Source organism: Aulostomus chinensis, chromosome 1, assembly GCF_037954235.1.
Source record: "Aulostomus chinensis isolate RoL2024-O1b breed Wild chromosome 1, RoL_Achi_v1.0, whole genome shotgun sequence".
NCBI classification, from domain to species: domain Eukaryota; kingdom Metazoa; phylum Chordata; class Actinopteri; order Syngnathiformes; family Aulostomidae; genus Aulostomus; species Aulostomus chinensis.
In genome coordinates this window covers 63,930,028-63,946,708 of record NC_141320.1, presented here as the reverse complement: position 1 = coordinate 63,946,708, position 16,681 = coordinate 63,930,028, and the positions used below count along the sequence as shown (strand labels likewise).

At 41.8% G+C, this 16,681-nt stretch overlaps 1 long non-coding RNA gene across 2 annotated transcripts in view; it reads right to left on the bottom strand.

The window, feature by feature from the left end:
• Positions 1-5,289, bottom strand: part of LOC147272730 (uncharacterized) — a 62,884-nt gene extending 57,595 nt beyond the window's left edge. The window contains exons 1-4 of one of the 2 annotated variants that reach the window (XR_015115962.1): positions 5,166-5,289; positions 4,105-4,158; positions 3,487-3,610; positions 178-289 (exon numbers count right to left, since the gene is read on the bottom strand). This is a non-coding gene — a long non-coding RNA (uncharacterized LOC147272730). The remainder of the gene's footprint in view (positions 1-177; positions 290-3,486; positions 3,611-4,104; positions 4,159-5,165) is intronic. The other variant, XR_015115961.1, reaches the window with a different exon arrangement.
• Positions 5,290-16,681: the final 11,392 nt, after the last annotated feature.

Below are 16,681 nucleotides of genomic sequence, written 5' to 3'. Positions count from 1 at the left end.
TGTAACATGAAGCAACTTAAACCTGCAGCCCTATTCATGACCAGCAGGGGGTGACCAGTCTTAATTTGCTCCGCATTTATTTCCTAAAACATCTTGTGCGATGTTTCACTCTCTAGTGATGTTGAGCAGAAGAGGAAACCATACAGTGAAGCCCGACATGTTTCTGAGTGTGTCTACCTTGTGACTGACTCATCGTTGCTGCCGTGGTGATCGGTCCATCCCTCTCCTATGGATCCAGCTGTTAATCCTTCCCAGCTCCACCGTCTTGTCTTAAAATGGTCCACTCTGACTGTAAATTTTAAAATAGCAATGCTTTAGAGCTACATCTGCTCATTGTACACTGTCCTTGATGAGGAATCATTTGAGCGGCACAGCAAATTCATCAGTAAACTAAAGGAAATAGGGATTAGGATTATCTACTGAGTATTTTTACATTTAGATCTTTCTTTTTATTTTTGGTTTAATACTTAAAACTCAAATGCACATCTTGACTACTGATTTCAGAATTTGGTTTGCACTTATGAAATATAAAATATATACAGTAGTCCCATGCAAGCCAGGAACTACGAATTAAAGCTGAGCAACATGTGAAAAAATATAATATTCAGAAGCCTTTTTCAAGTTTTTTTTCACACTGTGTTTTGAAATGGATTTTTGCAACATTAAAAGTATGATTGCAAAAGTGATTTACAACATTTGTGAGGCTAATTTAGCAACCATTTAGACATCAAAATTATGTATGAAAATTCTGAGCATTAAAAAAAAAAAACTCTAAATATAATATATTCGACACATACTGATGCCTAATGATGGATACTGAATAATGCACAAAACTAAATGCACAAAACAAGGAGAAAAAGTTTAAAAACTAACTTAAACTTTGAGGTATTGCTGTATATCACAGGGAACTGTTGTCAGGGAATATTTAGAGATTTTCTAGGTTGTCCACAGGCAGATTTCAACAAAAAGGAGACGCAGTTGCACCTTTTTCTCTTGCATTTTTCAGGTTAAATATGTACCGTCCAGCTTTAATGATGCTGGCTGTGCTAAAATATTACATGTGAATAGGAGGCGCAGCAGTGGATGAGGGGAAAACTCCTGCAGGTCCATTAAAGTCCCAAGGCAGTTCCTATAAAAGCGCCTGATTCATTTATTTAACAGCTGGACCTTCACAAAGCCACATATGTGCACATGACTACATGATAAAATCAGATAACAGGGATTTTTCTAAACCCGCAGATCCCTATTAACACCACTGATAAACAGAATTAATTGCCCTCTCTCTTTCCCAGAGTTAATGCCTGTGGGTGTCTCATTCTTACATGCAGTGTTTGTTTTTAAATCATCCAGTCATATAGCAAATTATCATTCTTTGCGCTTGCATTTTCTCTCATGCTTTCTTGATTTTCCTTGCCAGATGAATACAAAGGGTCCAAGGTGAGCAGCAGTAGAGATTTCCTGTCATGAATAAACCATTTCCTGTTCTCTCCTAACACCACTATTGAGCAATATGCTGTTTGAATCAGTGCTGTTAATATGCCCCCGTGTACCACATGTAACACTCTGCCAGGAGTGTGTTTTTAACTCGCCCGCTGGTCAAGTTAGAGGTCATGTGTGTACACTATTTAAAATTCCCAAACTGTAAAGGGCATCCGCGACAAGCCAAACAAGTTGAGCAGCACTGATATTTATTTTGAGTCCACAAAGCTCTTCTTCATTCTCTTGCTGTTTGACAAGCAGCTTGGAGGAGGTCTATCTTTTATTAAAGATTCCTCAGCCAGTCCCGCCTTTTCTCCCATACCGAATTAATGCGGACCCACACTCTGCATTCTTTCTCTGTTGCAGACTAACATATACAGCAGCCAAAATGATTTCCACTGTGACCTGGGCAAATATTTTAGTCTAATTGACTGTGTGGACATTATGTCAGCCTGATGGGTGCAGTTAAACTGACTGATCGCTGTTAAGATTAAACGCACAAACAAGATATGATCGTTAAAAGCGTAATTGCTCAAATAAATGGATTTGGTGAAGAGTTTGGGCCACATCCAGAACATCTAATGATTTTTAGACACCTTTTACATGAGGATTAGCCAATGTTGAATCAACGAACACACTGTTATCCATTTCTATTTACCATAAGCTCAGTGAGCGGAGACTGCCTTTCTTCTAGAAAGGCTCACGTTTATTGGCAACGAGGGATTTGATCTGCATGCTTATATGTATTTTTCTGCATCTTTTTCCCCCAAACTTCACTAAGTCACCCTTGAACACACGTGGATTCATTAGCTGTGTCTTCTTACTCAAAAGAGAGTTTTTAAACACTTCAAACTACTAATGAATAAAAGCCTGGAGGCGCAGCTTTGCTAGGATCAGTACCAGAGGAGAAACATGCAGAAGTCTGCCAAATTGAACAACAAAATGCAGTTTGTTTTCATTTACACACAAGTACGGTGTCATTTTTCTTCAGCTCCTCCAACAGCCATAATTAATACGACTGCTTGTTTTTCTCCCTCTATCACATCTTACTGTAAAGGCTTTAAAACTCTTCCTCCTCTCAGGAAGTTTGCGAGCCATCCTCCCTCCACCTTCTTCAGCTGTGCTCAATTTGAATGCCCCCTCGAGGGCTGTAGGGTTTCTGTTAATTCCCACTAGAGGATTATTCGAATGTTCCCAGAGTGTTAGTTAACATGTTGCTATGGATTTCCTGTTGTTATCCCCAGTTCCCTCAGTGGGGAGCAACCCCTGAGAGTAGACAATATTGCCAACTCCCTCTTCTGACAGAATTAAGGCTTCTTAATGTTTAATTAGGCTCTTTTTCGAGGGCTGGCACTTCACACAAGAACGTGTTATTGTCAAACCAAACAACGAGGAATATTTATAGAACATAAGAACCGCTTGGTTGGAGCCCGAGCAAGAAATGCTCCACGCTGACCCTTGAAATAAAGCACTTTGTTTTCTCTTTCTATCTTTGAGAGCCTAAAGAAGAAGATAAACCCAGTTTATTCCTGTGCAGGAACAGTAATGTATACTTAGGTGCACCTATGGCTAATTTCACTGCAAATCAGGCGTTGAAGCAAGGTCATTAGACCTCTCGTTTATTTGACTGGGGATACTGTGATTTAGCTCCAAAGGCTGAGGCCACAACATTATAAAAATTGGAACATGAAGTGTGTGTGTGTGTGTATATATACATACATACACACACACACACACACACACACACACACACACACACACACAAACAAATATGCAAATATTTTAAATCACAGATTAGTTGTGCATCGGGTTTTTCCAGTAAAAATGAGTAGAAGTAAAAGGCTACATCATACCACAGGAATCACGAGATACCTGCAGTAGAACCCACGCAAACAAGTGCCCCCATAGACACACACACACACACACACACATACACGGAACTGATGTACCCCACTGGTGTCCATGTCTCTGAGTGATTAATGGTTCCTCATTGCACCTCACACTCACCTGCACTCAGCGGCATGATTGATGGGACGCCACGCTTGACAGATGGACAGATGTGACATGGTCGAGCAGGCAGGCAGGCAGCGGGCAGCAACACATTATCCCAGTCAGCGTCAGCAGCCTCTTCCTACTTATAGAGGAAATTAGGTGAGAATTTGCTCGTTTGAAGAGTGCTGTTTTGCTTTTCTTCACATGAAACTCTTGAAAACAGCAAGCGGTTGACATTTATTGGAAACATCACGAGGAAAACGTGAAAATGAAGAGACAAGTGACCAGGTTCGTGTAGCCTCTGAGGCAGGGTTTTAGCTTGGAAGCTTTCTGAGAGAGAGGATTGCCTCAAGGCTTCCCTACTGGAACAGCTGGAGCAACAGGCAAGGAGGGCAACATCGGTTGACAAGACTCAGACTTGGAAACCCATCCAGGAGGCAGAATGACATGAAAGTGAGTCACAACAAGTGCAAAGAAGAAGGAATACAGACGAGAGCGGATCAGTAGACTGAAAGAAAAGCCAATTGTGAATAAGAAACAGGCAGTGTGAAGGTCAGGAAGGATTTTTCCAATAATGATACCAATAATCTATCATCGTCATGTTGCTGTTGCTGAGAGAATAATCAGCTTTACCTGCATCTCACACACCTGCAGCTTCTACAGCCTGATGATCCTCCCTCCATTCATCTGAAACACACATTTCAGCAAAGACGCACAAAAGTGCAAGTGTTTGACTCTTTGCACATGACACATGACATTCATGCCACCTGGTTTCTCAGACAAATATTCTACTTTTGACTCCATTACATTTCTATGAATAATTTAGGATGAAAAAAAAAAGACTAATACCTGATTTTATAACAGTTTCTGCAGTCTTTGTGTGGCACTGCGGTTCCAGAGGGAAATTATTCATTTAAGTAGGTGGTTTCAGGGACTCATAATACGTAAAGTGCACTGATATTAAAAAGTAATGCAACATTTGAAAAGCAAGTACTCTTAAATCTTGAAATTCAATGATTTGGCGAAAAAGCTACGTCATAATTATTGAGGACAGAACAGCAATCGGATAACTGAATGGTATTACAAGTCTGCTTCCATGGTCAATAAGGAAAAAAAAAAATCACACAATACTACACTAAAAGCTTGAGTGTCTAAACGCAACTGAAAACGCACTTTAATATATTTCAAAATAACAAAAAACACCTTAAAACTCAAAGTAATAACAACAATAAATACCTTTTACAATATGAATCATTTTTGCATCCTTTGCGCAATTTTTTTTTTCGAGTACTAATGCCTTTTTTTCCCTTTCCAAAAAAGTAGAATCTCAACTAGTTTGACATTTGGACCGCAAAGCAACTGGTGTATCCTTCCGCCCCCGTCAGTGCGTCAAGCACTACAGTTCCAATGTCGACTCGTACACTTCCTATTAAAGTATTTATTCTGTCAATAGAAATACTTCATAGTAATTATGGAAAATATGAAGCATTAAATCACTTTAAAAAGTCAATTAAACGAACGCCATTTTATCGTAGAAAACGATGGGGTGACATATTACTCCGCGTGAATATATCACTTAGTTCCGCTGTCAGTCAAACCTTCGCAATTTACACCAATAAATGTCTTTTTTAGGTTACTAGGTTGACACCTAGCTAGCGACTTCTCTACAAATCGAGCCAGATAGGAAATCTCACCACGCTCTGTCCTTCGAAGTAGGTCGTAAAATATTACTTTTTGCGGGTTCTCTTCGAGAGTGTTTCTGATATCTGTGGTCGTCACGACTTTTTAGCTCCGCCCCTTTCGTCTTCAATTGCCTTCCCAGCCAATCAGCTCCGCGCTTGTTCCCAATCCCGATTTTTTTTTTCTTTGTGACAGTTCTTCTTTGCCTGCTTTATTTTGGCTGCCAATCTCTTCTTTTTATGCTTTTTTTTTTTTGTTGCAGTTTTTTGTGTGTCTTTTTGCTTGATGGATTTTAAGACTTGATGAATTATTAACTTCATGTGAGCTTAACTGGAATTTTAAAATCGATTTGGTAAACAGTAAACTAATCCAGATCCCAGCTGGAGGGCCGTCCCTCTCAATGCATTTTTAAAGTGTAAAAGGAGCGTGTTGATGCTCTTGGATCATGATGTTCTCGACTTAATTCATTTAAAATAAATGCAGAAATACTCTGTCTTACAGAGTATACATTTAGTATTATTATTTTACTGTATAAGTAGCAGTATAATGTAAACGTAGATGCTACATCCAGCTCCTTTTTTGTACATATTTTTAAAGAAAAAGGAAATCATTTCTCCATCTCACAACACCCAACTATACATTTCCCGTCTGCTTAAACACAACCAGCTTACTCCATTAATGAGGTCAAAGGTAAAACCGTATCATGAATGTTTAATTGCATTTGTGTGTAATTCTACTTGTGGTTGGTGTTTTTCCACTTGATACTGCTGCCAATCATTGCAGGGACAAATAGAGGTTAAATAAGATAATAAAAGTCATTATCAGCTGCAAATTAAATGCCAGCCCTGCTGCTCTGTTGCTGCTATCACTGGAGGATGCTGTGAGTTTGTGTGCAAGTGTAATTTGGGAGGATATATCAATAATTTCAGTGGAATCTTGTGGAAATGTGTGCAGAGAAATTCTTGATGGATGCGAAGCAACAGAGAAGATTAGTCTTTATCTCCATCCATCACTCAATCTATTTATAACCCACATCTTACTTTGTGGTGTGTGACGTCCTTTCTCTATGTTGCCATCGATACAAGTGAAACTCGCGGTGCAGCATTTGAGCAACAAGACAGGCGCAGCATGATGGAGGCCCTCTCCCTCCTCCGTTCTGGAGTCAGAACAGTGGTTTCTGTAGGAGCCATAAATCATACGTCTACTAATGGCAGTTCCAAATGAGCCCTCTCATCAGACAAGACAAGTGCCTTGCTTTGTGTTCTGTGCTCCAACATCTGCACGCTCTCAAGCAACTGTGCATGAGATTTGTGTGTGTGTGTGTGTGTGTGTGTGTGTGTGTGTGTGTGTGTGTGTGTGTGTGTGTGTGTGTGTGTGTGTGTGTGGTCCTTGTATTCATTAGGAATTGTCTACCGAGGCCTAACAGTTCAATTTGGTGTAATTTCGCCCGTATCAGAAAGGCATCGGGAGCAGAGTGTCCTTATGCTGAAAGGTCAGGATACCTTTCTGCACAAAACAACCCACAACCACTGGATTTTCTTTCCATTGCCATCGTGGGAAACTTTAATTGCCATATATTCCAGCAGAGAACAGATGCAAAAGGAATGTGTTTTTAAGGCTTGAATTTATGCTACCTTTATACGTGCATCCAGACCCCTGAAATGAGCTGCATCTTTGTCCGCTATTCAGTTTAATTTCAGTGTGTTTATGTCCATCATTATCTTGCTTGTGAGCCATGACCAAAAAAACAAAACCAAACGGAAGATACACGGTGGTAACAGAAAGCTGTAGGCTATACGTTTTATTAATTGATTAACATCATCAAGGTAAACATAAACTACATTACGAGGTGTTAACCTCGGCGTTACCCGTGTGTCCAGGCATGACCGAATGGATGAGTACTGTGTGTGTGAGTGTAGTCGTGTGTGAAACCGAAAGTTTTAACCTGGCCAAAGCAAACCGAACATAACCAGGGAGCTGATAGCAGACCTGCACTCTGGAGCAGAGAAGGACGCAGGCTGACAGCAACCACCTAAATGCCTCCTGGGAGGTTGGCCAGGTGCTCCTGGTCCAACTGAATGACCCCGCCCACTTCAGCCTGCGACAGCAGAGAGAATCAGCACAAAAATAGGATCATCAGGCCCTGCAGAGGCAGGAAGGCCTCCACTGTGTCAAAGTTGAATTTATTTACCCGAATACATTACAAAAAAATCATTCTATGCGTATGAAAAGGTTTAATAAATTCTGTTTTCTTTTTTTAGTTAAGGCTTAAGAGTATTTGACCCTATCACTTAATCATTGAGTCCGAGTGAAACATTGGACCGTATTTTTAAAGAAATTTCCTCGACGTCATTGACCAAGGTTGCACCAAAGTCCAAAAGGCTGTTGTAGTGTAAATCATTATAAGGTTGATGTCAAACTTGCACTTGAAACCAGAACCACATCAACGTCAGCTGTCATTAACGCCATCATGTTTGGAGGATGATGGATTTTGGTGGGTCATGACTGCGGCGTCCAGTTCGGCGCCTGCTGGGAGGATCTTTCATGGGAATGAGATGAAAACCTGAAAAACTACTGTCGCTGACGTGCAGGTATCAAATAAAAATGTGTTATTTTATTCAAATATTCTTATAAAACCTTTACAAAAGTGATCTAATGAAGAGCCACAGACCTTATCGCATAAAACCTGTTTAATTCCACAGCAAGGCCAGTCAGGGCGTGGGTGGCGCCTCTCAATTGCACTTGTGCCCAAATGATGATAATCCATGACACCAGAGCCCGCTGTGAGACCACAAATTAAAAGTCATACTCTGCAGTGATTTGATGGCGAACCTCAGACAGGGTCAGTGTCTCTTTTTAAGAGCCAAACCCACTGAATGTCAGGCTTTTGTTCCACTTGGCAAGCGTATATTGGAGTTTGAGAGGGGCGCGCTGGTGCTGTACGGAGATAGAGCCTGAACAGAGGGAAATGTAATTACTATACCTGTCTATGTAACAATGGCTAACCACCTTTGTCGCCCCTCCGTCCACTTGAAGAAACCAGACAGCAAGTGCTGTTGGATTGTTGGAGCACAAAAGCTGCCCTTGCTGCAACTCCTAAATCAGTGTCTTGCACACACATTCGGACTAGAGAGAGAGAGAGAGAGAGAGAGAGAGAGAGAGAGATGTCCATAGATGTGTGTATCTGGATGTTGATCACGATAGGAAGCAGCACACAAATTCTAAAATAACTAGGTCACAAAGAGAGAAGGAGGTAGAAAAAAATAAAACCACAAGTGGAGACAGGTTCAAATTTGGCAAGTTGGGCTCGGCTGAATAAATCAATTCTTTTCACTCGCCCCCCCCCCCCCCCCCCCCCCCCTTAAGAAGTAAGTGCTCGCTGTCTGCCCTAAACCTGGCGTCTCCGTTTTAGAGATAAAGATCAAGATTCATTATTTTATCACACTGATCCAGTAAGTTAATTATTCACCAAGGTCTCCCATGGCAGCGCCGCAGGGAATATCACTCAACTTTTGTTTTCTTTTAAGCATAATTTTGTTCTTTTTGGGCAGAACAGAGAGAAACGGCTGACAAAAGAGATGAGCGTCTTTTAGCAGATGGGACTGCAGAACGGAGAATTTAGAAGGTGAAAAAAAATGATAAAGTGCATGTAAACTCAACAAGAAGTGATGATCACCATGTTCCTAAAGTAAAGCGGGCCTTGTTCAAGCTATGAATGCTCAAAAAAAGTCAAAGGTGATAATCCAAATCCAGTTAAGAGCACTGGGAAGACGAGGGATTAGATTAAGATACATTGCTCATAAAAGACGACCATCCAGCAATTGAAAGCACACGTGAACCATAATCTGGGCGGAGCTTGTAACTTTAAAAGAGGGAAAAGGACCTACAGACAGGAAGTAAAGGCATGATTAGCACAATAAAAAGAAAGTGACATCATTTTGCTTTATTTCACCACCTAAGCTTTTGGTCTGACTGATACTGTAGAGAAAAACAAGTCATGAAGTATATTATGATTATAAGGAATATTATTTCCCTAAAAGTCACCTGGATTGGCCCATCTTGCATTCAAGGTTCAAAGATTTTTTTTAATCATTTATCACAGATTATGTCAGCGCACTCGCATGTTGTCAGGATCTGAAGAAGGCCTGAGATTACACAATATTTTTTCAGGGGAACTTTTATGCCAGGAGGAAGACGAAGATCCGAGAAACTAAATTCCAATTTCACAAGAGATTTTCTGACATTCCGGGTCCTCCGTAATTTCAAAATGTTCTGGCTGCATCACAGACGGAGGTCAGCAGGTCATCAGGCTTCAAGAGGTTGAACACGCGGGCTGCCGACTCCTCTCTTCCTCTCGCTCTCTCTCTCTCATGCAGTCTATCATGTCCTCTGTAATTAAACACGTCAAGTATCTAATATGTCAATAGAGTCGTGCCATGTTGTCCGCCCCCCACCCCCCCAAGCATCTGTGCGTCTCGCTGCTCCTCCTCCGGGTCGTACACACTTACTGCAACGGATTCTATTGGACAATGTAAAGTCAGATTATTATCAAACGTCCGTCTGTTGCACGGGGTGGGTTGGGGGGGCTCACCAGGTGTAACACCCTCCCACACCCTCGCCACGCTGCTGCTGCTGACGCTGCTGCTCCTGCTGCTCATGAACATCCCGCCAACTGCAGCCAGTTATAGAGGACTGGTGATGTCATTCCGTGATACTCAACATGATAAGAAGCGGAAAATGAGCGATGAAGATGGCGATTATGCTGATGTTATACAAGACTTGTGTCTTTGATTGTGCTGGAGCACAGTTATATATTTAATCTCTATAAATAAAGCAGTGGAGCTTAGTCAGTCTATGCGGGGGGAAATAAAGCGCTCGTCCTTCAAAGCAAGTTGCTGCTTCAGTCAGCACTTGAAAAAGGAGCAGATGCTGCTGCCTGGCAGGTAAAAACGACTCGTCTTGTAAACAACAGAGCACTGGGCCTCAAAGCCCAGGGTGGAACACTGGTTCTTTACGAGATTGTCAACGATCACAGAGAACCTGCTGCTAAATGTAGTCATCACCACAAAAAGCCTCCTCCTCCTCCTCCTCCTCCTCCTACTTGAGTACTCTGAAGATCCTCTTGGTCAAGCTGGAGCTCTTCAGAAGTTCAGTGTCATCAATTGATCAAATATGTGACATTTCACTGATATTCACCAGAAATTGCGGCTCATGAGAAAGAGAGAGATTTGTTGAAGCAGCAGGTGCTTCCAGAGGGCGCTTGACAGTCACCCCACGCTCAGATGAGTCACTTGATTCGGTTGAGATCTGGTGACCGCGACGGTTGTAGCATCTGAACCCTTCCCACCCTGTGGACGAGCGAATCTCGTCCTGTTTCTCAACTCTTTCATTCAGGTTTTAAATCCTCACCTGTCTTCCCACCAGTGCCTGGCATTCGATGAAAATATACTGAGCCGCTTTTTTGGCATCTATGTGCACTGCTTTTCCTCCGTGTCCTCACTGTCACCAAAGTACCGTTTGGACATTGCAGGTTCTCTGTAATCAGGTTCTTGATACTTCTTTTCAGCATTTAATTTGGTCTTCTTTTCTTTCCTTGCTTCTTAATAAAAGATAATGTTTCTGTCTGAAAGTGGAACATTGTACAGAAAACAAACCCTGTGGAAGGAGACGTGCGCAAACAAGAGCAGAGAAAGTAAGAAAAGAAAGTGGATCCTCTCTCGGTTGCTTGCATAGACGCGTAGGTCAGGCCGTTCTGAAAGCCTGGAACTTAAAGATTTATGCTACAAACTTACAAGGATATACATAAGTGTGCATAACCTTTTTGATCTATGTAGAACAGAGTTTTAAAATCTGTTACATAATAGAAATGAGCATCTTTGTTACTGCATAATATGCTGAAATATCAGATACCAATAAGATTTTTGTCAGACAACAAATAAAATCTTCATGTAAAAAAGAAAATCCTCTCAGCAAGAACTTTATACATTTATAAAAATGCATGATTTATCTCCATTCTGGTCGAGTAAAAAATACTATAGATTTAATCGGGTTTTCAATGGCAAGAAAACACACAAAGCGCTCAAAATCTTTCAATAATCATCTCTTCGAAATAATTTGTTTTCAGACTTGCTGCTGAATCCTTATTTGAGAGAGAAGTTTGGCAGACATTGCTGTTATCAGCATTCAGCTGTGGTGCCGACAGCTTGTTAGCATCCTCATCGCTCGTGGAGGATTCGGCTCCTTGCTCAAGAACACTTCAGCAGCGTGGAAACTTTCCAAACCAGGGATTTGAGAGTGTTGGAGTGCTGGGTTTTGAGAGACATGAGTGTGTTTACCAGCTGGACCGCTCTGCCACTCAACTGTGTTTTGCCTTTCTTGCAACTTGAAAAGTGTCAAGCAAGAACAGATTTCTTCTCATACCGTGGCCTTCCTCACTTGTCAGTGACGGCTGCTGACTTGGCACATGTGCGGTGGGCTCTTAGGCACAACCGTAGTTAGGACAGCAGCGCTGACGGTGCACACACATACTCTCGCACGCGCACACACATACGCAGAGGACACACAATGGATCTTTGTGACTCTTTGTGATTGGCACAAAGATATCAAGTGGAAGGTCCAAAGTAAAAGCAATTTTCAGGAGCTGAAAGGGAATATATTGAGGTCAAGTGAACTTCTTCTTCTTCTTTTTTTTACACATTCGCTTTACATGAAGTCTGGTCTTTCACACATTCATTATGGTTTGAACAGCAGCCCCATGACAGCGACAGCCGCCACTCTGAATACTGATTTCCTGAGCTCCCGGGACGTACTCGTGACATAGTTACGTTATGTATGAAGGCGACGGAACAATCAGTAGGTGTTGACGTCAGAATAAAATTTCATTTTGTTTTGGAAAGTCACGAGAAGGAGCTGTTGAGGAAGATCTATGATTTCAAGTGAATCTTTGACTCAAAAGACAAATATGTTTGGAATACTGACAGCGTACCAGGAAAACAATCTCCAAGCTTTCCGCAATAAATCAAAAAAGCCCAATTATTGCTCGTATTTGGAGCAGTGGGAGAATATTTTCAGAGGTGCTCGTCTGAGCTTGAAGAGCCCCCTCGCTTCCTCCCCATCACACCCAAACACAGTGTGACAGAGAGAGACCGAATGTGCCTGGACGCATGATTTTACAGACCCCACCCCCCCCACGCTTTAATGTCTGCCTTCAATGCTGCAAAAAGCATCTCACTCTGCAGGTTTATTGACTGGGTCCTTTCTGCCTCAGCTGCAATGACCATCAGATCAGCCATCCTTAGCTTCACAGTTTATGTACTTCAAAGCTGCGCGGCCTGAAGCGAACAGATGATGGACTGCAGGGACTTTTAACAGAGATAACAAAGAACCAAGGCCCTCCTCCAAGCTGTTTAATTTCAAATGAGAAGGATGACAAGGCAGCCTGAGTTGAAAGTATGGATGGACTTCTTGGTAGTAAATAAATCAAAGCAACCGAGGCTTTGTGGCTGATCAATAGCCTCTGTACATTTACAGGAAGCTGAGAGCAGAGCTTGTTTGTGTGTTTTGGCTGCAGTCGGCTGAGTTGTTAGATATTCAGAACAGAGGAGTTGATGCTGACGCACCGGAGAACAAAGAATCTGCGGGTCACCTGTTGAAGATGTTTGGAGTTTATCAGCGGTCGTCACCAGCATGAGCAGAGCGCTGCAGAGGGGGTGAACTCCGCCTACTAGCGGGTCAGAAGGATTGATTGATTGTTATGATTGATTAATGGCTCCGCTCACACACACACGCTTTTTTCGTTGTTTTTTTTTTTGACAGAAAAATATCAAGTAAGCATGATATAATATCACATACAACATCAAAAAGATGCTCTATGATGTGTCAACGCTGGCGGTCACGTTGCGATTCGTCTCTTCACATTGCATCATGTCACCTGATGTTACGTTGGTTTAGCTTGTGTTGCATTAACTTCAGTTACATTGTGTTGTGTTACATTCTGCTGCGTGACATTAAGTTGCATTATGTTATGTTCCTTTTCGTGATGTTACAACCTAAAGTTGCCCTATTCCATGATACTCTACTTTCTGTAAACTTAGCGAAATTCATGTAACCTGATCATACTTTACGACGCCTTGTGTTACCTTCATTTATTTTATGTTACTTCACCACATGTGAGTTACTTTATCTCATCTTTCCTGTACATGATGGATCTCTACCTTATTTCATGGTGTGAGGAAACACGCGATTGGCACAACGCTTTACATCGTGATTCTCAGAAACTCAGGGTTGTAAACGGTACTCAGACGCCACATTTCTTTGTCCACCTCCAGTCCACCTCGGTGCAGGTAGAGCAGAGACGTGCTCCCTCAGAAAATACGCTCCTGATGACAGCCATTTAATGAGCTGATAACATCGGCTAGAGAGCAGAAGCTAAAAATGTGGAAAAATTTACACGTTAAAAGTATATCTGGAATAAATACGCATCATTCCATTTCTGAGGCCATGTGGGAGACTTTTAGCAGCCTAGATTAAGGGAAGAGTTTGACATTATGGGTAATAGCTTATTTACTTTCATGCCAAGAGTTAGATGCAGAGCTTGATAGCACTATAATGTTTCCCCGTGTTTGCAGCCTTCCTTCCGAGATAAGCAAACCAGCTGCTGGCTGTAGGTGCATGACAGTCTTCTCCTAGAACTGTGAGCTAAAATCAAATTCTAAAATGTCAAATCTTAATCCAGTTAATGAATGAATAAAAAGCCGCTTTTGTTTATCTTAGCATTCATGAGTAGGTGGATAAATGTCACCTCCATCAGATTCTTTCTCAATTTATTATCCCCAAAGATGATATTTTTGTTCAGGCAGTAACAAAAGCAGAATGAGCCATTCAGATTTTGTAGAATTAGATTAAAGTGCTTTTGTAAAAACATGATTATATGAGATAATCATCTTTGATGATAATTCCCAGAAACTTAGGGGACAAAGACTGGAGGAAGCCTTTATAAATATATCAGTTATGCACCAGGACACTACAGATGTGCCTCCTTTATTTAAGTCTGAATACATTCATTTTTGTCTTAAGATCTTAATTGTTCGTTTTAGCCAGACAATTAGCATCAGGACCTGTTGCATGCCTGTTGTGCAACGAATTTAATGAGTTCAGTCTTTGTGGAGAAAGATGACCTTCTAAAATGACATGAGTAAACTCGAAAACTTTGTTTCTGCTCAAACAAAATAACAGCATCCCCCCAAGGTCCAGCGTCTGATGAGAGCTTTGATGTGCAACTCGATTTCAGCGGATTTAAGGAGATATTTTTCCAACATGCATCCTCACACACACACACACACACACACACACACACACACACACACACACACACACACGCACATCGACTGACAAGAGACATAAAAAAAAGATTGCAGGGGAGTTTCTGTTGTCAGCGATTCACCCGCCGCACTGAAAAAGCCAAACATCATGCATGAAATGAAGTGGGGCGAAGGAGCAAAAGGTGCCCTCTTATCTTCCTCTCTACGCCGGCGTCTGCAGAGCTCATCAACATTATGGTCCAATCTACGAAGCCAAACTGAAACACTGACTCGACTGCTATCAGGTCTAGCGTGAGGAGAGCTGGGTTCTAAAAGGCTTTTCCAGTATACATTTCCAGATCCAGCTGAGTCTTCATGGCAAGTGCATATGAAAAGCTTTGGATGGAAGCTTCTTTTGACATGCTGCAAATCCAAAAGTTGAAGAGGAAAAGATGAGGGTAATAATTAAAAAGCCTTTTTGTGTGCTTTGACACAAGATAGGAGGCACATCCGGCTCTAATCTGGGGCCGTACTGGCTCAGTTACGGGTGTGTTGTGGTTCAGATATGGAAAATAAGTTGCCAACTTGACCAGAACTTAACAGACTCATGGGGCAAATATACAAAAACTTGTCAAGGAAGTCAATATTTCCCTTTTTTGCCACCATGTTTGTCATTCTGATGTTATTCTGTGCTGCTTCCACTGATGCATTCAGCCGGCTGCTATACTACTTGCCCTGATTTGACCTGAGAATAGACGCCGGCCCCATTTAGCGCGACACTTTATGGCTGTCTTGCAGGCATCAACATGTGTGTTGATGTCTTCTCTCAATGAAAAATGTGCTTCTGCTCTTCTCCTGACTGGTTGAACTGGACAATGACGGACGGGGAGTTCACCCAATTACCTACCGAGTATTTCTTTTTTGTTTTATTTTGGGCTTTTTGGGGGGGGGGGGGGTGGAAATGTCTGCCCTTTTCCAGACATTTTCCAAGGACAACTTACCAGATGGTTCAGTGCAACAAACCATCTGCCGTGTCAGGTTAACAAACGTAGCATATCTGGCTAACCAGCTGCTACCTACAGTGGTAAGTGAGAATAACTTCCAAAGGGGGGAGAGAGAAATACTGCTGCACACAATCATGAGAAATACATCACACACTGTAAGAACACAAGACCAGCAGGAGTTCTTTTGCTGTGCTCATGGGCGTCTCAGGAATAAAACACAAGGTTAGGACTTGAAATTGTGCCGGCTGAGTTATTAACTATTATCTCAAGAGATGATTATTTCATACGAATAAAGATCAATACAGGAAGAAAGGAGTGTTTGGAGATGTTAAAGTTGGATCTCATATTAAATTGAGCTCGGGTATGGACAAGCTCGTAATATTCCTTTGAGTTCTTCACATCCCTTGAGCTGTTTCAGGTGAAGCATCTCGAATCGAAACAGTTTCATTACAAAAACTGCTTCCCAAACAGCTGCCAAATTACATCCCCCCACATCTCCACCTATGAGTGTACTGAGATTGTGAAAAACAAGCGCATGGAACCATGCAAGATCCTGGACCTGCAGGGTGTTTGACATGCTGAGCTCTATCCACACAGGTCCAGGTTATTACTCTTCTCGAGGACAACAACACATCTTGTGCAAATTTGGCTCCTCCCACACCGTTCACTCATAAACCTTTAAAATCAGGTTTGGATTTGAGACAAAGCAGCTTTGGGTAACGAATCTTTTCTGCTCCGGAAACATTTATGATATTTTTGATTTACATCTGAGAACTGATCTTTTTATGTTGAAAATTTGCAATGTTCTTTTTCTCCTCCACGGGGATTTTCCCACCAGCTGGCTACAAATAAGATCTGGATTACATGTCGCACTTTGAGGAACAGTCAGGGAGTTGAAGTTGGTGAGGGTTACCATCATGGGAAGGAGAAAAAAGCGTATATTTCCCTCCAAAATTTGCAAGTCAGAGAAATAGTTTTATCACCTGCTATGCTAGAAAGTCTCGAGGGGCTGCGAGGGTGGTCACTATTGGCTGCTCAAGCTTCAATGTTGGGGGTTTTACAAGATTAAAAATGTTGCAGTGCATTTCAGTTGGAATGATTTGTTGTCTCCTTATTTACATGGCATTACAGCTGCACCCTTAATGAATTTATTCAGCCCATCTGCTGGTAAATAATCTGTGAGATCAGCATGTGATATACTATCAAACGTTGGTGGAATTTCAGGGA